Here is a 22,203-nt window from a genome sequence, read left to right as displayed (position 1 = left end):
CCTTTAGAGGACCAACACTTTCTCTAGTTACCCTTTTGTTTCTAATATATGAATAAAAGACCTTAGGATTTTCCTTAATTCTGTTCACTAAAGTTATTTCATGACCCCTTTTAGCCCACTTCATTCCTCATTTAAGATTGGTTCTACTCTCTTGATATTCCACCAAGGCCCATTCCGTTCTTAGTTGCCTGAACTTTATGTCCACTTTCTTGTTTCTCTTGGCTAGTCGCACAATTACTCCTGTCATCCAAGGTTCACGAATCTTGCGTTTCCTATCCCTTATTTTCAAGGGGACATGCCTGCCCTGCACTATCTTCAACTTATCTTTGAAAGCCTCCCACATGTCAAATGTGGACTTCCATTCAAATCTCGACTCCCAATCCACATTTCACAGCCCCTGCCGAGTTTTGATATAATTGGCATGGGCCAAGTTTAGTACTCTTCCCTGAGGGCAACTCTCATCTTTGTCTACCAGTATTTTATAAATTACAGAATTGTGGTCACTGTTCTCAGAGAAATCCCCCACTGCAACGGCTACCACCTGGCCTTTCCCCAACATCAGGTCCAATATGGCCTCTACCCTCATTGGACTATTGACATTCTGCTCTAGAAACCTTTACTGGATGCTCCTTCAAATTGTGGCCCATCCAGACCTCTGCCACTAAGTGTATCCCAGTCAATGTTGGGAAAATTAAAATCTCACTTCACCATCAATTGTTGTCTCTACATTTTTCCATGATCTGTTTACCTATTTGTTCTTCTACCCCATAGCCACTGTTGGGGAGCCTGTAGTTCACCCCCCAAAATGGAACTGCACCCTTCTTATTCCTCAGCTCTACCCATAATGCCTCGCTGCTCAAGTCCTCCTTAGTGTCCTTCTTTAGCACAAACGTGATATCATCCCTAGCCAGCAAAGCAACTCCTCCCCCCCCCCACACCCCGCAATGTGTACGTCCCTCCCTGTCCTGTCTCAATCATCTATATCCTGGAACATTTAGTAGACAATCATGCCCTTTCTTCAACCAATTCTCGGTGATCGTAATAACGTCATGCTCCCATGCACCAATCCAAGCCCTACGTTCATCTGCCTTACTCACTATACTCCTTGCATTAACGTGTGTGCCCTTCAAACTGCCAGTTCTTTTGCGTTCATTTGCTCTCTGCCTACTCTTCCCCTTGGTAATGCTAACTTCATGATCCTTACAGTCTGTAGTTTCCACCTCACTGTCTACTCGTCTTCTCTTGTTGTTCCCAGCCCCTGCCACATTAGTTTAAAGCCTCCTCACCAGCAGTAACAAAAACTCCCCAAAGGACATTAGTTTCTGACTGGTTCAGGTGTAGACCTGAATTTGTAATAGTCCTACCTTTCCGAGATCTGGTCCCAATGTCCGACAAATCTGAACCTCTATCTCCATCGCCATCTCTCAAGCCACGTGTTCATGCTGCCTATTTTTTCATTTCTATCCTGGTCAGTACGTGGGATTTGTAGAAATCCTGAGATCACTACATTCGAGATCCTCTTCTTTAACTTCTCTCTTGGCTCCCTGAGTTCTGCTTTCAGGACATCATCACAATTTTTACTTAAATCATTGGTGCCTATATGCACCACGATAAGTGGCTGTTCACGCTCCACATTCAGAATGCTCTGCAACCGATCGGTGAAATTCCTGACCCGAGCTCCAGGGAAACAACATTCTATCCAGGAATCTCATTTTTGGCGTTAATAATTATTACACCGTTATTAATTATTCATTTGAATGATTTACCAACTCATTTTAATTAGTTCTGTTTTTAACACCTTCATATTTATCCTTACTTAAGTTAATAATACTAGTCTTAGCCCACTGTTTGTGACCTCACGACAAAGAGAAAATTCACAACAGGATCGCTACTGCCTCGGGTCATCATTTAATCAAATCTCGTGGCGGAACACCAGAAGCATTTAATCTCTTCTCTTTCTCTTAGAAATACCCGTGATTCACTAACTAAAATCTTAAATTGCTTCTTGATATCTTACATGAATGAAAACAAAAAGAGAACAGCAAAATATGACTGAAGATAGGTACAAGGTAGAAATACCTGTGCATTGATGCAAACTCTCCTTGCCTTTGACCTGAGATATCGCCGAAGTTTGCGAAAGGTTTCCGTGTTTAAACAGAGAATTGCAAATGAAACTAATAATTGTCCTTTGGCATGTTTCGCCCAGTGATAACTCTCGGCTGACAGTTAATGTACTTTAGCGTAAATAATCTAGGGTGCTTTATGTTTCATTCTGGAACCTGGGAATGGAATTGAATACAATGTTGAAACTAACCGTAATCTGCCGATTTGGTTTTGATGCTGTCAGTGTGCGTTCACCCTCACAGGCAGGAAGACTGTTTGCATTCATAACAGGGAATTGTTGTCCGGTGTGTCATTCTCAGCTGACACAAAACTTCCTGTTTCTGTGTGCCACACATTTCACTTCTGATCAGAAAATAAAAACCCAGGGGAAACAGTCTGAGGAAACATCTGCCAATGTGGCCTATATCTGGTAACAGGTTCATGGGGCAATCACGTTGAAGTAACATTTACAAATCAACCTGTCAAACTCGGTTTAACAGTCCGATTCCAGGATGTTGTTGGACGAATCTTCGAACACTCTAACAAGATCATTCAATTCTCAAAATCTGGAACACTTCGACTGTACCTTTTAATATTTCTGATCTTGCACTTTTTGTTACTTTGTCTTATGATATAAAGTTTTTTTTAATCAGTATTAGATTCTATATTCTGCAGCCATCATCTCGCCAGCCGTGTGGGGAGGTGTGGAGGGAGTGGGGGCCAGGGAGACACACAGACTCCGGGAGTGCAAATGGCAGTGTGGGGGGAGAGGGATACACAGTCTTTGGGAGTCAGGATTGAGGTGTGTGGGGAAGGTGTTAAACACACGCTGCGGAGTGGGGATGGGGTTGTGGCGTAAAGGGGAACGCACAGACTCTGGGAGTGGGGATGGGGGTATGGGTGTGTGTGGAGGGAGACGGAGAAACCCGGGGAGTGGGGATGGGGCATTGTGGAGCAGGGAGACACACAGACTCTAGGAGTGGCGATGGGGGTATGGAGGGAGGGAGACTCACAGACCTTGGGATTGGGGAAAGGGGTGTGAGGGGAGATAAACACAGAGACTCTGAGAGTGGGGATGGAGGTGTAAGGGGAGGGCGACACAGTCTGTGGCAGCGGGGATGGGATGTAAAGGGAGATAGATACACAGTCTCAGGTTGTGGGGATGGGAGTGTGGGAGTGGGGAGAAGTACAGACTTTGGGAGTGGGATGGAGTTGTTGCAGGAGGGAGACACACAGACTGCGGACTGGGGATGGGTGCGTGAGGGAGAGGGAGACACATAGACTCTGTGAGGGGGATGGAGATGTTGCGGGAGGGATATACACCGACTGTGGAAGTGGGGATGAGTATGGGTGAAGAGACGCACAGATTCTGTGGAGTGGGGATTGAGTTGTAGGGGGAGGGAGTCACATGGACTCTGGGAGTAAAGATGGGGGTGAGAGACACACAGACGCTGGGAGAGGGGATGGAAATGTGGTGGGAGTGAGATTTACAGACTCACGGAGTGGAGATGGGGATGTGGGGGTGAAGGGAGACACACAGATCTGGGAGTGAGGATGGGGGTGTGGGGGAGGGAGATGCACGGACTTTTGGAGTGCGGATAAAGTGAGACACACAGGCTCTAGGAGTTGAGATGGGGCTACGGAGGGAGGGAGACTCACAGATCTTGGGAGTGGCGATGGTGGTGTGAGGGGAGATAAACACAGAGACTCTGGGAGTGGGGATGGGGGTGTTGGGGAGGGAGATGCACCGACTTGGGGAGTGGGACTGGGCTTGTGGGGATGAAGTGAGGCACACAGACTCTGGGAGTGGGGATGGGGTGTGCGGTGTTGGAGAAACTCGAACTCTATGAACTGGAAATGGGGGCGTGGAGAGAGGGAAGCCCTCAGTCCCTGGGAGTGTGACAGTGGTGTGGGGAGAAGCCATACAGACTCTGGTAATGGGGATTGGTGTGAGCTGGGGGGAGGGAGCCATACAGATTCGGGGAGTGTAGTTTGGGTTGTGGGGTGAGAGACACACTTCGACTCTGGGGAGTAAGGGTGGAGGTGTGAGGGGGAGGGAGATACACTGACTCTGGGAGTGGGTTGGGGGTGTGGGTTTTGGAGAATCTCAATTTTTTTGGACGGAGAATGGGGGCGTGGGTGGAGGAAGACACACAGACTCTGGGAGTTGGAATGGGGGTGTGGGGAGGCAGAGGCACAGACTCTGGGGAGTGAGAATGGGGTGTGCAGTGTTGGAGAAACTCGAACTCTGGGGACTGGAATTGGGGACGTGGAGAGAGGGAGACACTCAGACTGTGAGAGTGGGATTGTGGTGTGGTGGGGGGGCGAAGGAAAAACGTAGAGCCTTGGGTGTGGGGATGAGGAGACATGCATACTCCGTGAAGTGGTGAGGGCGATGTGGGGTGCAGGGAGACACACAGATTCTGGTGAGTGGGGATAAATTTTCTGGGGCTGTTTTCACCGAAGAGTTGGAAGCTTTGGGTGATCTTATAGAAGTTTGTAAAATGATGATGAGCATGGATACGATAAATAGACAAGGTATTTTCCCTGGTGTTTGGGAGTCCTGAACTACTGGGCATAGATTTATGGTGAGAGGGGGAAGATATAGAAGGGTTCTAAAGGAACACGGTTTTACGCAGAGGGTGGTATGTGCATGGATTGAGCTGCCAGAGAAAGTGGTGGAGGCTGGTCCAATTGCAACATTTAAAAAAATCTGGGTGGTTACATAAGTACGAAGGTTTCAGAGAGATATGGGTTAAGTGCTGGCATTTGGGGCGAATTAAGTTCAGATATCTGTTCAGCATGGATAAGTTGAACCGAAAAGTCTGGTTGAGAACTGCGTGACTCGATGACCCTAGTGAACAGCAGTCCCAGTCCCCAGCGACAGGGACTGAACTCAGTTTTCTTATATTGTAAGGCAGCAGTGCTAACCACTGTGCCACCATGCCACCCAAAACGAAACTGACACCAACATGTTCATTCTAAAATATGAGAGACTTAACAAACAATCCAGGTCCTTTTCAATATACAATTTCAGTTAGGGCACACTGTAAACCTTTGCGATAAATTCTGTGTCTTATGGTCTTATACTCTAAAACCACCTAATGAAGGAGCAGCTCTCCGAAAGCTCGTGCTTCCAAATTATCCTATTGGACTATAACCTGGTGTTGTGTGATTTTTAACTTTGTAAATCATGGTCCAACACCAGCATCTCCAAATCAAGGACAGATTGAATTGCTGAAAAAGCACATCCAGTGATACAAACTGACACGAATTGGGTCACTACTGAGAGAAAGTCCAGCGTATTTTAGATAGAGTCTTGTATTCAATAAATAAAGGAACTATCTTAGCCCAGGAGAAGACATGGTGTATTAACTACCAACAGACAAAGACACCAGTATTTTAGAATATAATAGAAAGGTATTTATAGTGTATGGAAATGCAAACAGAGGAATTACTCTTAGCATGTCTACAATGGATTATTTTATCAAACAAAATAATTTCCAATGTTACGAGGGCTCATCTTTCTTCACTACAATGTTCTGAATTTTAAGTTATGTCGACTGAGACATGAAACTGTCTGATCTGCCTAAATGTATGGAGTGTGCTTTTCACTTTGTTAATTTAATTTATTGACCTTAGTTGAATAAACTTAAAAATCACACAGCTCCAGGTTATAGTCCAACAAGTCTTATTTGGAAGCACTAGTTTTCGGAGAGCAGCTCCTTTATCAGATGGTTTGGAGCATAAGATCGCAAGGCACAGAATTTATAGCAAAATTTTACAGAGTGATGTAATTGAAATTATGTAATGAAAAATACCTGGATTGTTTGCTAAGTATCTCATCTTTTAGAATGATCATATTGGTTTCAATTCTTTCGTATGTAAATCGCCGAACTTTTCAAAGTTACATTCTCAAGTGAACTTTAACAATTGGTATCATGTCGGCCCAGATAATGCGGCTAAGGTGTGAGGTGCCCTGTGCGAGACTGTCCATGAGAGTGATTCTAATCTTAAAAAAAACTGATTCTCATCTTAAAAAATAACTGATTTACAGAATCTTACATGGATTCAGGCAATTTTTGAGCAAAATAAAATGTAATTCTGCAAGTACAAATTCAACTCACAAACTTCTTTGTGTGTGTGTGTGTCACGGAGGGGTGGAGAGTGTGAGAGAGTGTGCGTACGTGTGTGAGTACGAGTGTGAGTGGAAAGGGGTATAAGTCTGAGAGTGGATGCATGTGAATGTGGGAGTGTACGTGTGACCGTATGAGAGAGAGAGTTTGTGTTATGTGAGAGCCCGTGTGAGTAATAGACAATAGGCAACAGACAATAGGTGCAGGAGTAGGCCATTCTGCCCTTCGAGCCAGCACCACCATTCATTATGATCATGGCTGATCATCCTCAATTAGTATCCTATTCTTGCCTTATCCCCATAATCCTTGATTCCACTATTCTTAAGAGCTCTATCCAACTCTTTCTTGAAAGTATCCAGAGACTTGGCCTTCACAGCCTTCTGGGGCAGAGTATTCCATACACCCACCACTCTCTGGGTGAAGAGGTTTCTCCTCAATTCTGTTCTAAGTGGCCTACGCCTTATTTTTAAGCTGTGACCTCTGTTTCGTGACTCACCCATCAGAGGAAACATGCTTCCTGACTCCAGAGTGTCCAATCCTTTAATAATCTTATACATCTCAATCAGATCCCCTCTCAGCCTTCTAAACTGAAGCGTATAAAAGCCCAGTCGCTCCAATCTTTCAACGTAAGATAATCACGCCATTCTGGGAATTAACCTCGTGAACCTACACTGCACTCCCTCAATAGCCAGAATGTCTTTCCTCAAATTGTGTATCGGTAGGAATGTTTGATGGTCTGTAGGAGTGTGTGTGTGTAGGAGTGTGTGCATCTGTATCTGTGTGTGTGTGTGTCTGTGTGTGTGTCTGTATCTGTGTCTGGGTGTGTATCTGGTTTTCTCTCTTTGTGTGTGTACATGGCAGGCACGCATGTGACTCATCCAACGTTGTCTATCTCATACACTGTCGGCAAGGATGCTATGCGGCATAGTACTTTGGTGGGAATGAGCAGAAGCTACTGCAACATATGAATGGACACCACACAACAATTAACAGACAGGAGTGTCCCCTTCCAGACGGTGAACCCTTCAGTGGTCCAGGACATTCGACCTTGGATCTTCGTGTGATCGTCCTCCAAGGTGAACTTCGGGATGGGCACCAAAGCAAACTGACCGAGCAGAGGCTGATAGCCAAGTTCAGTACCTGTGGAGATGGCCTCAAACGGGATTTTGGGTTCATATCACACTACAGGTGACCCCACTGCACTACACACACACACACACAGACACACACACACAGACACACACACACTCGCTTATAACCTCCCCCATTCACACACACACACAAACAGATGTACACCCAGATAAAGACATGCACACACATACAGACGCATGCACACACACAGACACACGCCCCTACATACACACACACAATCCTACAAATACAATCATGTGGGTCCTCTCATGCACAAGATCTCTCTCTCATACACACACACTCACATGGTCAGACGTGCAGCCTCTCACAGAGTTATACCCCTTTACACTCACAATCACACACATACACACACGCTCACACGAACGCTTATAACCTCCCCCCATACACACACAAATACACACACACACACAGAAATTTGTCGGGTGAATTATTACTTGCAGAATTACATTTTATTTTTCCTCAGTTCGTTTACCTCGATCATTACTGCATAATAAGAGTGGCATGGTGGCTCCGTGGTTAGCTCTGGTGCCCTGCAATGCCAGGGACCTGAGTTCCATTCCGGCCTCAAGCGAATTTCTGTGTGGACATTGCGCATTTTGCTCGCATCGATGTGTGTTTCCTCCGGGTGCTCCGCTTTCCTCCGACAATCCAAAGATGCACAGGTTAGATGAATAGATTATGCTAAATTGCCCATAGAAATAAGGGATGTGTAGGTTAGGTGCATTAATCAGAGGTAAAATGTAGAGTGATAGAGGAGGGAAATGGACCTGAATGGGTTGCACTTTGGAGAGTTGGGCGAGACTTGATTGGCCGAAGGGCCTGTTTCCACACTGTAGTGATTATATAAAAAAGTGAAAAGCCTTGCAGAACACCACTTGTCACCAGTTGTCAATCTGAGAAAGACACTTTTATGCTCACTTTCTGCTCGCTATAAGACAACCAAGCTTTTCTCCATGCGTCTGATACCTTCGGCCCTTCTCTTACTGATTAGCATCCTGTGTGACACCTTGTTAAAGGCATTCTGGAACTCCAGGTGCTCAATATATATGGGCTCTCCTTGGCCGATCCTGCTTGCTATATCCTCGAAGAACTCTAGTAGATTGGTCAAGCATGACCTTACCTTGATGAAACCATCTTGACTTTGCCCTATTTTACAATGTATTTCCAATATTCAAAAATCTCATCCCTCACAACAGATTGCAGGATCTTACCCATGACTGAGGTTAGTGTAATCATACTGCAATTTTCTGTCCTTTGCTTTACTCCTTTTTTTTAACAAGAGTGTTACGGAAGTGCAGTTCAAGTCCTCTGGGACCTTTCCTGAGTCAACTGATTCCTGTTTGACAACCATTAACGCCACCAGTATCACTTAGGCTAACTCCTTTGAACTCTGGGTAGTCATCCACCTGGTCCGGGGTCTTTTCCAGCCTCAAGCCACTTCTAGCATCTCCTCCTTGGTGATGACCACCATTTTCACCTCTACCCCCTCACTCTTTTGTCGGGGAAAGTGGACCAGTCACTCGGAAAATATGGGTGCATGGCATGCAGTTACTGCCGAGGAAAAAGATAACCAGTTCACATCCCAAATCAGGCTGCCTCTCAGAACTGATCCCTTCCTCTTTGAACGTGCATTGCCCTGCCCCCAACATGCCCACAGCCCGTTTTCCCTTGCCCTGCCAATACCTTTTGACAACAGTTGGTACAGGCGCACAACCAGTCTGCCGATCGTATTGTGTAATTGTCCTCAGTCAGTGCATGTGTACCTGTTGTTTATCAGTGTACCACATCATTCTAACCCCTATGCCATATGGCAGCAGTGACCACTGCATCTGCAACAAACACTCTGACATGTCTGTAATCTTAGGAGAGCAAAAAACTGCATTGAATTTCATGGGGGCAATGCCAGTCGGGAGTAGGGGTTTCCTACCCCAATACATATTTCCGCAAATGCACTGTTGCTCATGTGATTTACCTAACATGGATGAACGTGAAGATCACAACAAGTATCAGGCCACAGATAGGGTCAGACCTGCTGACGTCCTTCAGAATTTCCAGTTTATCCTTCCAGATTACTGCCTTCACATGGAAACGCTGTTAGGAGGCTTGGTAACTGGTCTCTGTTCATTGTATCTTCCAGGAAGTCTGGTGCCACGCCAATAATTTGATCGTCATATCCTTTCTTACCAGCGTCTCTGCCTCTGTATAAAGCCCAGTTCTGCCTCTCGCTTAATGGTTGTGTCTGTTTGTCGGCAAGGTTGTTTAATTTGGGTTACTGCTGTCCATCATTGATCACCCTGTTACCCTGTCTGCATGATGTTGACATCAATCATTTTGTTCTTTGCGTCATTCGTCACTTTTGTTGCAAATGCTTTATACACTTTAAAAGAAAATCTTTTAATATTGTTTGAACAACTATATAATTATCAAGAACGCACTGCCCGCCCACACACCCATCCAATCCCTGTAACCCAACCTGGGCTGATGATGGAATGTCGTCACGTGCAGTCTTAGTGAGGCTCCGTCGACCAGAGGTGAAGCAGCTCTCTCAAAATAGGGTGAGCATGAAGCCTGGGATCTTCCTGTACTTTGTGTTTTATTCTAAACAATACATCCCTGGACACTACGGGGTTACTTAGTACAGTCAAGCCACATAATCCACACATCCTTGGACCGTTGTGGGAAACCTGAAAACCCGGCAGAAACCACTGCGGACATTAAGAGAGCGTAACAATTCTACACAGACAGTTGAAAAGGCTGGCATTGAACCCATGTCCGTGGCGTTGTGAGGCAGCCGCACTAACCATTGAACCACCATGATGCCCCGTTGGTCTGCTAAATCTCCAGTCAATTGTAGCCTGCCCCTGTTTTAGTTGGAATCGCTGTCCAATACCCTGATTATATAATTGACTGGGTGACTGGTCCCAGCACGGTTCCCGTGGATCCCATACAAGTGGAAGAGATCGCTGTACCCTGAGTACTGCTGCCAGTGCCCCATAAACTGGAATCACTTCTCCTCACACGACTGTGTGTCTGAACCTGGAATCATCCTGTGATTTATACATGAATCACAGCTCGTGTTATTACTGATTAGGTGGGTTCACATGTTTGTACTGCCTGAATCTCTTCACCTTGCTCTGACTCTGAAAGTTCCTGGTTCAGCTAAATTCTTTACTTGAGAGAGGAGAGGATGGAGATGAGGTATCACAGGTTAGTGATGGATAGTCGGATGTTCCAGATCTCAGTGGGCCTCTGTATTCTTCAGTATGAAGCATTCTCACTGTGAGGGTCTAATTACTTTCTCTGTCTCCGGCAGCTGCTCGAGTACTTACTGACTCATCAGAATTCTCCACTCATACCTTTTCCATCACCTCATTGAGGATAATCGACCATCCAAACAGGGAATGGATTGGATAGTGAGATCTGCAGCCTTCAATAAAACCCACAGTGAACAGAGGACAGAGGACAAGTTTAAGGCAGCACAGACCTGGGCTGATGATGGAACGTCGTCACGTGCAGTCTTAGTGAGGCTCCATCGACCAGAGGTGAAGCAGCTCTCTCACAAAAGGATGAGCATGAAGCCTGGGATCTTCCTGTACTTTGTGTTTTATTCTCTTCCACGCTATGCCTATTTATTTTTATGTCTGTGTTTTTAAGTGCACTAACTACCACAATCGTTCCTATTGGTGTTACCTCTTCCAGTCTTTGCATCGAACTCTATCAATGTAACCTCTTTCCCATCGAACACGCCTCTCCATCTATATTTAGTCTAGAGGCAACACACTATCCCTGTCTCTGAAGACTTCTTGCATCGTTTCAACCTTCCCTATCTCTACAACCTCAACTGTGTCTCCAATCTTCCCCAGTCCTGACAATGCTATCTCTGTAATCTGCTACCATTTCCACAACACACGATTCCTGCAACATCCTTCAGTACCTAGTACTCTTTCAATGTCTGTTATTTCCTACAGTCCCCACAACCCTCTCTGTACATCCTCGGTCAGTTCCGAAAACCTACCCTGTCCCTGTTGCTGTCCACTGGTGTATACCATTCCCCTGTTCCATGACCACCAAACGTCTCGATGAAACTCCCTTGATCTGCAATGTGGTTCAGTCTTACCAAACAGACCGACCATAGTAACGATTCTACCTCTGAAAAACTTCCATATCTCAGACTGCATTCAACACCTCTCAGACTGTCCCCCGATAACTTGTCCACCTTTCGGCTCACTGTTGTTTAATTCCCTGGCATATTCCTGGACCCTTTCTTAAATGATGGTTCAACATTAACCATCCTCCAATCTTCAGGCATTTCGTCCATGTTGATGATGCGTATCTTCTCCTGGAGCCTACAAATACCTCCCTCACCACACAAAAATAATCCAATCTCGAAAACGTTCCTTTTCTGCGTAATGATCAGTCATACAAAGTTTTCTTCCTACATATCTCCTACAGCTCATTCTGCTACTGGTGCTGGAACTCTTGAAGGACATCAAGGTACATAAATCCCTGTGAAACATCAAGTGTATTCCAGAACTTAATGCGTAGAAACTACAGACCGGTGACCCTCAAGTCCATGCTGAGTACGTTGTTCAAGGGGATTCTAAGAGGCAGGATCTGTAGGCATTTGGAAAGTCAGGGACTCATTTGGGATCGTTAGCATGGCTTTGTGCATGGTAAATCATGTACTTCGAATCATTTTTTGATGGGGTGATGAAGAAAATAGATGGAGGCAGTGCGATATATGTTTTTCACATGGACTTCAGCAAGGCCATTCACAACGTGTTGCATGCCAGTTGTTGAAGAACGTTAAATCTTATGGGTACATAGAGAGCTCGCCAATTGCATAAAAATTGCCTTAACGACAGAAGACACAGACTGGTGGTAGATGCTTATTTTATCAACATGGGACCTCATCCCCACTTTGTACTCATACCAACAGCCTCTCAATCCATGCTCACTCTGTTCTCGTAGCAATGCCCTTTGAACATAGAACAGAGAACAATATAACGCAGAATACATTGGCAGGGAGGACATTCCACGCCCTTACCACTCTCTGAGTAAATAACTTGTCTCTGACATCCGTCTTAAATCTATCTCCCCTCAAGTTGTAGTTATGTGACCTCGTACAAGCTGACGTTCATCATGTTAGGAAGAAAACTTTCACTGTCTACCCTATCCAATCGTCTGATCATCTTGTATGTCTCTTTCACACACTCTTCGCATTCTACTTTCCATTGAGAACAGACCCAAGTCTCTCAGCCTTTCCAAATAAGACATTCCCTCCAGTCCAGGAAAACATTCTTGTAATTCAGCTCTGCACCTTCACCAATGCTTTCACGTTCTTCCTGTAATGTGGCGAGCAGAACTATACACAATATTTCAAATGTGGCCGCAATGGCGTTTTGTATCGTTGCAGCATGACAATACAACTCCGGAACTCAATCCCTCCATCAATAAAACCTAACACACCGTCTGCCTTCTTAACAGCACCAGCAAACTGGGAGGCAACTTTCAGGGATCTATGAACATGGACTCCAAGATCCGTCTGCACAACCACACTACCAAGAATCGTTCCATTGACACACTATTCTGCCTTTCTGTTACTCTTCCCAAAGTGAAAGACCTCACTATTTGCTGCATTGAACTCCATTTGCCAACACGCAGTCCAATTTTGAAGTTTTACCAAGCCCCCCTGCAACCTATAACATTCTTCGATACTGTCCACTACTGCACTGAATTTCCTGTCATCTGTAAACTTATGAAGTCATCCACCTACGCCTGCGTCTAAGTCATTTATAAAAATCACAAACAGCAGTGTTCTCAAAACGGATCCTTGTGGCACACCACTCGGAACCGGAATCCAGGCTGAATATTTTCCATAAACCACCATTCCCTGCCTTCTTTCAGAAAGCCAGTTTCTAATCTAAACTGCTAAATCACCCTCAATCCCATGCCTCTTCAACAGCGTACCATGTGGAACCTTATCAAAGCTTTGCTGAAGTTCATGTACAGCACATCGACTGCCCTACCCTCATCCACATGCTTGGTCACCCTTTCAGTAAACTCAATGAGGTTTGTGAGATATGACCTGCACTTGACGAAACCATGTTGAATATCTGCAATCAAATTATTGCTTGATGGATAATTATAAATCCTGTCTTTTATAATCCTTTCCAAAAATGTTCTTAGTACACATTTCAGGCTCACTGGTCTTAAATTACTCACCTACCACTAAATCAACAACTGGTCTGGTTCATTACAAAGCAACAAATCCAATGTGGCCTCCCCTCTTGTCGGTCCTCCGACAGACAGTGCCAAAAAACCCTTCTGCACATATGGGATAGAACTGATCGACCCGACATACTAAAGTTGTAGCATTTCAAGTCAATGTTGGGGAAGTTAAAGTCCCCAGAATGATCACTCTTTCCTTTCACTCCTAAACAGAATAAGTTTGCCAATCCTCTCCTCCACCTCCCTGGAACGCTGTCGAGGCCTATATAAAATCTCCCTCAGTAGACGAGTCCTCGTCAGAAGTCCTTTCAGCCAACTTTATAATTTCCTTTACTAAGAAGGCCAAAATTCTCCCTCTTTTACAGACTTGTCTTTCTTAATGAAAAATCTAAGCTTCATAACCTGGAACATCCATTCATGACCCAGCTCAATTCATTTCTCCGAAATTGCCGCACATTGAAGTCCCAGGTACCTGTCGATGCTGCAAGCTCAACTACCTTACTTCAGATACTTCTGGCGTTGAAGCACACACACCCCAAACCAGCTTGTTGTCTGCCTTCACTTCCCTGTGACCGCCAAATCCTGTCCGTCCCCACCCGACTCTCATCCTCCTGTGCACTGGAACTACATCTCAGCTTCCCATCGCTTTGCTGAGTTAGTTTAAACCCACCCGAATAGCAACAAGCAAATTTATTACCCAAGAGATTAGTACCCATCTGGTTCAAATAAAGCCCATCCTGTTGGAGAGGTCCCGCCTTCCACAGATTGAGCCCCAATTATCCAAATTCCTGAAACCACCCATCCTTCACCATCCCTGCAGCCACATGTTCAGCTCATATCTCGCCCTAATCCTTGCCTGGTAACAATCCAGAAATAATAGCTGTTTGTTTTGGCTCTCAGCTTCTACTGAGCTCCCTGAAATCCTGCCTTACATTCCTATCCCTCTTTCTACCCGTGTCGTTGGTACCGACGTGGACTACGACTAAGGGCTGATCACCCTCTACCTTCAAGGCCCCAAAGACACGATCTGAGACATAACGGACCCTGGCACCTGAGAGGCAACACAACAAACGTGAGTCTAGTTAGTTCCCAAAAAACCGTCTATGTGACCCTCTAACTGTTGCGTTCCCAATGGAAGCACTCTCACTTTACCTCATTCCCTTCTGTGCAGCAGGGACAGCCTCTGTGCGAGAGACTTGCACCCCGCTGCATACCACTGGTAAGTGGTTCCCCCCAACTCCAACACTGATTAAAACAGTATACTTGTTTTTCAGAGTAATTGTCACAGGGGATCCCGCCACTGACTGTTTTTCTTTTCCCTCCTCGAACAGTTACTCAGCTTTCTTCGTGCATCGGAGTAACTGTTTCCCTGCAACTCATATCTGTCACAGCCTCTGCCTCCTGAACGAACCTATGCTGAGTCTGTTCCCCTAACAATGGCAACCGAACCCATCCACTGGTCTTACATTAACAGCGTCTGACCTCCATCCTCAGTCTCTTTCCACGGAAGCAGCAGCCCAAGAAACCATTCCAATTGATCCTCGTATTGTTGCCAAAGCAAACACCTGTGAACCCATCCCTGATCTGTTTGCCCAGCAACAGCCCATAAAGAGATCCCACTTTGTTTTCCCAGCAATGTCTTGTGAATACATTCTCAAACTTTTCTCGTTGCAATAGACCGTGAACCGATCCCCGCTCTCTGCCAGTAGCAATAAGCGGTGACGTCATCCACACACTATTTCCCTCGAAACTGCCTGAGGATGATCAACACTGTGTATTCCAAGCAACAGTCTGTCAAAACATCCCCACTCTTTTCACCTTGCTTTGGCCTGTGATCCCATCCCCACGTTATTCCGCTGGCAACAGCCTTTGCCCTCATCCCCACTTTGTTGTCCTGGAAACAACCTGTGAACCCTTCCCCACTCTGCTTCTCTAGCAACGGCCTGTGCCCCCATCCCCACAATAATCTTCTGAAAACAACCTGTGATCCCATCCCAGCTCTGCTTTCAGAGGAGCGGCCTATGACTGCATCTCCGCTCTGTTCTCTGAGCAACGACCCGTGACGCCATCCTCTTTCTGTTTCACCAGGAACTGCCGGTGAATACATTCCCACTCTCTTCTCCGAGCAAATGACCGTGATCCCATCATCAAAGTGTTATCTTGGCAACGTACTGTAAACATACCCCACTCTGTTCCCCGAGCAACTTGTTGTGAACTCATCCCAAATCTATTTTCCTGGCAATGTGCTATGAACCCATCCCCACACTTGTCTCGAACACTTGTACCCCGACAGATTGCCTGTGACTTGTTATCCATTCAGTTCCCTGAGCAACGTGTTGTGAACCCATTCCCCCTTTTCTCCCAGCAAAGGCCTGTAACCCTATGCCCACTTTGTTCTCCTCTCAACAGTCCTACCCGGTTGCGTGAACTACGGGCTTTGAAGCCATCCCCGCACTATTCTCGTAACAACGGTGTGTGAACCCATTATGTTCTATTGTCCTTGCAATGACCTGTTCCAGTAGCAATGGAATGTGAACCCATCCCAACTCTGTTCTCCTCGCAATGGCCTGTTACCCTTTTCTCACACTGTTCCACAAGCAGCTGCTTGTGTACCAATCCCTCTCAGGTCCTTTGAATAATATGTCTGCTTCCATCGCCACTCTTTTCTCGCAACAACGGCCTGTCACCGTGTTCCCAACTCTGCTGACCGAAAACGGTCTTTGAACGCTTTCCTTCTTGGTCCCTTGAGCAACTGCCTGATGACCCATTTCCATTTTATTTCCCAAGCAACAGCCTGTTAATGCGTCCCCATTCCGTTCTCCCAGCGTCTGTCTGTGACCCCATCCACACTCCGTTTATCTCGAAACGACCTGCGGCCCCCATCCTCCGACTGTGAGCTGAGCCTGAGAACCCTGACCCACTCTGTTCTCCTTGTAACGGCCTGTAACCCCATGCCGCTCCACTGTGCTATATATGACCACTCTGCTTCCCTTGCAATAGCCAGGGAAATCCAACCCCACACTGCTGTATAAACAAGTGTCGGTGAATCCATTCCCACTCTCATGTCCTTGCAAAGGCCTGTGAACCGATCCCCAGACAGTTCACTCAGCAATGGTTTGTAACCGCTTCCCTGCTCTGTTCCCCTATCCCCTGTAATTGAATCCCCACTCTGTTTTCCAAGCAATGGCCTATGACCCCATCTCGACTCTGTTCCACTCACAACGATATTCGAACCTAACCCCCCGACAGTCTTCCAAGCAATGACCTGTGAATCCATACACCCAACTGTTATCCTCCAAATTGCCTGTCACCCCATCCCCACTCTGCTGTACTTTTCAGCAAGCTGCGACACAATGCACAATCAATTTCCTTACAAATGTGCTAGGACACCATTCACTCCATGTGTACAGCAACTGCCTGTGAACCCATCCCGATTCTGTTGTCCTCGCAACGTCCTGTGAAACCATTCCGCCGATTGGTCTCCTCAGAACAGCCAGCGAACCCATCCTCAGACTGTTTTCTTAGTCAACACCCTCTAACTGCATACCTGCTATGCTTTCCTAGCAACGACCTGTGACTCAATTCTCTACTCTGTTTCCCGAGCAATGGCCTGTGATCCCATCCCCACTCTGCTCCCCAACAACATCCTATGAACTAATTTTCACGGGTTTCCCCGAGCAACGGGTTGAAAATTCCTTCTCAATCTGTTCTCTCTGTAACTTCCTGTAACCACACTCCTGCCCTGTTTCCCTGGCAATGACCTGTGACCTCATGCTCACTTTTATCCCCTCGCAATGGCCAGTGAATCCATCCCCCCGACTGTTACCTGCGAACCCGGCCCCACTCTGTTCTCCTCGCAACTGCATGCATCCCCATCCGCGCTCTGTTTTGCTGTCGACGACCTGTAAATCAATCCCCATTCTGTTTCCTTAGAAAAAGCTTGTGATACCATCTGTACACTGTCATATGAGCAGCTACCTGTGACCCTACCCCACTCTGTAGTCTGAACAACGACCTGTGACTCCATTCCCCGAACTGGTCTCCTGGGAACAGCCTGTGAACCTATCCTCAGACTGTTCTCTCTGCAATGGCCTGTAACTGCAACCCTGCTCTGTTCCCCAAGCAACGAACTGTGACTCAATCTCACTCTGTTTCCCTAGCAATGGCCTGTGATCCCATGCCCATTCCTCTCCCCAGCAACATCTTGTGAACGCATTTTTACTCGGTTCCCCTAGCAACGTCCTGTGAACCCATTCACAAAATGTTCTCTTGGCAACGACCTCTAACTGAATTCCTGCTCTGTTCCCCTAGCAACAACATGTAATTAAAGCCCACTCTCTTTCACTGACAATGGCGTGCAACCACATTGCAATCTGATCCCAAGCATCAGCCTGTGAACTCATTTCCGCTCTGTTCGCCAAGCAACGATCTTTGAATCAATCATCACTCTGTTTTCCTGACAATAGCATGTGTCTCAATCACCACTCGATTCCGCTGGAAACCGCTTGTGAACCCACTCCTACTTTGTTGTTCAAGCAACTGCCTGTATCCTACTGTGTTCCCCTAGCAACATTATTTTACTCCATTCCCACACTGTTGTCCGAGTAACGGCCTGTGAACGCACTCGCACTTTATTCTCCCAGCAACGATCTGTAAACGCATCTCCAATCTTTTCCCCAAGCAACGGCTTTTGAATGGGTCCACACCGTGATTTCCGAGCAACTGCCTGCGACCCCAAACCCTTTGTTTTGTGATAGCAACGGCCAGTGAACCCTTCCACACTCGGTTTCCCTCGGAACGGCCTGTGATTCCCATCCCTACTCTTGCCCTAGCAACAGCCTGAGAAATAATTCACATTGTGTTCTCGTAGCAACGGTTTGTAACTACATTGACACTCTTTTCCACAAGCAACGGCCTATGAACCCATCCTCGTTGTGATTTCTTAGCAATTGACTGCCACCCCAACCCTGCTGTTTCGCGATAGAAACAGCCAGTAATATTTCCCCACTCTCTTGACCTCCCAATGGCTCGTGTCCTCATCCCCACTGTGTTCACCTCACAATGCCTTGTCAGCCCATTCCACCAATTGTTATCCGACTAATGAACTGTGAACCCAGCCACACGCTGTTCTCCTAAAATCTGTCGCAAACCACATCCTTGCCCTGTTTCTCCAACAATGACTTGTGACACAATACCCACTTGGTTTCCATGGCAGCGGCCGAGAACACCATTTCCATGTTGTATTCCGAACAACTCCCTTTAAATCCATTGTCACTCTGCTGTGCTAGCAATGGAACGTGACCCCATCCCCACGCTGTCACCGTCTGAACAGCCTGTGAATACAATTCCACACAGTTTCCCGGGTAACGGCCTGTGAAACCAACACCACTCTGTTCCCATAGCGACTGTCTGGGACCCCATCTCTGCTGTGACCTCCTCAGAACTGCTTGTGAGTGCATTCCAGCTGTGTTCCGAGAGCAATAACCTGTCAACACATCCCCTCGACGTTTTCCCGAGCAACGGGCTGGAACCCATCCCCTCTCTGTTCCACAAGCAAAGTCCTGGGACACAATTCCTACAATATTCACTTAGAAACGACCTGTGACCTCAGTCTCACTGTTTTCCTTACAACTGCCTTGACAACATCCCTGCTTTTATCTCTTCGCAACTGACTATCACCCAGTCTCCACTCTGTTTTCCAGCAAAGACCTTTGAAACCAACTCCGCTTTCCTTGCCTGGCAACTGCATGTGACCCTGTCTCCTCCTTTATTCCTCACAACTGCATGTGACCCTATCCCCTCTGTGTTCTATAGCAAAGAACTCCATCCTTAGCAACACCGTGTGGGTCCATCCCCTCCCTTCTCACCTCGCAACAGCCTATGGCTCCAACACCACTTTATTCTCCGAGCAACGGCCTGTGAAGCCAACTACACAGTTTTCCCTGAGTAGCGACTGTTGAAACTGTCTCTAGCTGCTCTGGTAGTAATAGCCAATGGCCCCATCTCCACTCGGTTCAACTAGCATTAGCCTGTGAACTTTTAAACGCTTTCGATTACCCGTGAGTCAATGTTCACTCTGTTTCCCTCGCATCCTCTCCCCTCACTGCTTTCCTTGCAAATGCCTGTAAACCCATCCCCACTCTATTTTCCGTGCTATGGCCTGTGAACCCATTCCCCTGACTGGTCTCCAAAGAACGGCCAGTGAACCCATGTCCACCTTGTACCCGTGCAACTGCTTGTGATTCCATATCCGTCTTTCTTTTTCCTATGCAACTGCCTGTGACTCCATCGACACTGTGCTCCCATGGTAACGGCCTGTTAGCCCATCCTCACTGTGTTCTCCCAGCAAAGGCCTGGAAACCGTCCCCTTTCTGTTCCCCAACAACAGCCTATGACCCAATACCCGCTCTGTTCCCCGAGCAACGATCTGTGACTCAATCCCCACTCTGTTCCCCAGTAACTGTCTGTGACCCCATCCCATCTCTGTTCTGCTGCGACGACTTGTGAACCCACCCCCTTTCTGTTGTCTTAGTAACAGTATGTGAACCAATTCCCCGATTTGCTCTTCTGGGAACGGCCTGTGAACACATGCACAGACTGTTCTCTCAGCAATGGCCTGTAACTGCAACCCCGCTCTGTTCCCCAAGCAATGACCTTTTGCTCAACGTCACTCTGTTTCCCTAACAATGGTCTGTGACCCCATTCCCACTCTGCTCCCCCAGCAATATACTGTGAACGTATTTTCACTCGGTTCCCCGAGGAACGTCCTGTGAACCTATTCTCAATCTGTTCTTTTCCAGTGGCCTTTGAACCATTCTCATTCTGTCACCTTCGCAAACGTCTGAGAAGCAATCCTCTTTCTTGTTCTCCTAGCCACGGGCTGTGAACCCTTCCCCACCCGGCTGTCGCAGCAACAGATTGTGAAACATCCGCATTCCGTTCCCACAGCAACAGCCTGCAACACCGTTCCGTCTCTGTTATCCTACGAATGACTTATGTCCCAACTACTCCTTGTTCTCCGAACAATTTCCTGTCGCCCCATCTTCGTTTTGTTTCCTAGCAATGGTTTCAAACCGCCTCTGCAATCTGTTCTCCCAGCAAATGTCTCTGAACACATATGCAAGCTTTTCTCCTGGCAACAAATGTCCACCCATGCCCTCTCTGTATCCCTCGCAAAAGCCTGAGATCCCATCTCCACTTCAATGCCCTCGCAACGGCCTTTGTCCCTATCCACTTTATCTTCCTCTAGCAACAGTCTGTAACACCAAACAGAGTCGGATCTCCTAGACCTGTGAAAGCTTCCTCTGTCTACTCCCCGAGCAACGATCTCAAACTCCATTCTCATTCGGTTCTCTCGAAAAGGTTTATAAACACACGCATGATCTGTTATCTTAGCAACTATCTCTAAACACGATCCTGAGCTTTACTCCTAACAACAGCCTTTATTTCATCCTCCCCTCTGTTCACTTAACAACAGCTTCTTCCCAGAGGAATTCTCTGAATAGATCCACAAGAAGGCATCCTGTCTCCCTGATTAGAGGAGACCACACCCGGTGCAACGGATGTAATAAATGACATTGATAGAGGTACACGTAAATGTCTGACGGTTATTAAAGGATTCCATGCGGCCTGGGTTGGAGGTGAGGGGACTGGTGTGGGTGTAGGTTTTGTACTTCCATTGGTGGCAGGGAAATATGCCAGGAGTGGATTGTGGACTTGTTTTGGGGGTGGTGGTGGTGTTGACCTGACGAGGGAGTCGTGTATGGAATGATCTTTTTGGAATACTGGGATAGAGAGGGAAATATGTCTCTGTTGGGGGTGTCTGTTTGGAGGTGGTGGAAGTGGCGGGGGTGATACGTTGTATGCAAATGTTTGTGGGATGAAAGGTGAGAACAGTGCGGGTTATGTCCTTGTTGCATTGGGAGGGATGGATTTCAATGGCGGTGGTGCATGAACTGGAGGAGATTCGTTTGAGAGCATCGTCAATTACGTGGGAAGGGACGTTGTGATCGTGGAAGGAGATGGCCATGTGGGAGTTTTGAGGTGTAATTGGTCATCCTGAGAACAGATGCGGCTGAGCTGGAGGAATTGGGAATAATAGATGGCGATATTACAGGAGGTATGGTGGGAGGAGATGTAGTCTAGGCAGCTCTGAGAGCCAGTGGGCTTGTGATATATGTCTGTGGTTGGATGGTCGCCAGTGACTGTGATGGAGAGGTTCAAGAAGAAGAATGTGGTTTCCTATGCTGGCCCAGGTGAAATTGACGTCGGGGTTGAAGTTGTTGATAAAAATGAGGAACAGTTCAATCTCCTCGTGGGAGCACAAGGCAGCGCCGATACAGTCATCGCTGTAACGGTGGAACAAGTTCGGGGTGGTGCCGATGTAACTGTGGAAGATGGACTATTCCACGTATCCGACAAACAGGTAAGCATAGCTGGGTCCCATGAGGGGTCCATGGCTACCCCTTTGATTTGGAGGAAATGGAGGATTGGAAGAAGTTGTTGAGGGTAAGAACCATTTCAGCCAGGTGGATAACGGTGTCGGTGGAAGGGTACTGGTTGAGATGGCGTGAAAGAAGGA

The sequence above is a fragment of the Chiloscyllium plagiosum genome, unplaced genomic scaffold (genome assembly GCF_037043375.1).
Source record: "Chiloscyllium plagiosum isolate Xiang-an unplaced genomic scaffold, Cpla_swu_hap1 HiC_scaffold_39, whole genome shotgun sequence".
Taxonomy (NCBI): domain Eukaryota; kingdom Metazoa; phylum Chordata; class Chondrichthyes; order Orectolobiformes; family Hemiscylliidae; genus Chiloscyllium; species Chiloscyllium plagiosum.
Note: the sequence above shows the minus strand (reverse complement) of the source record.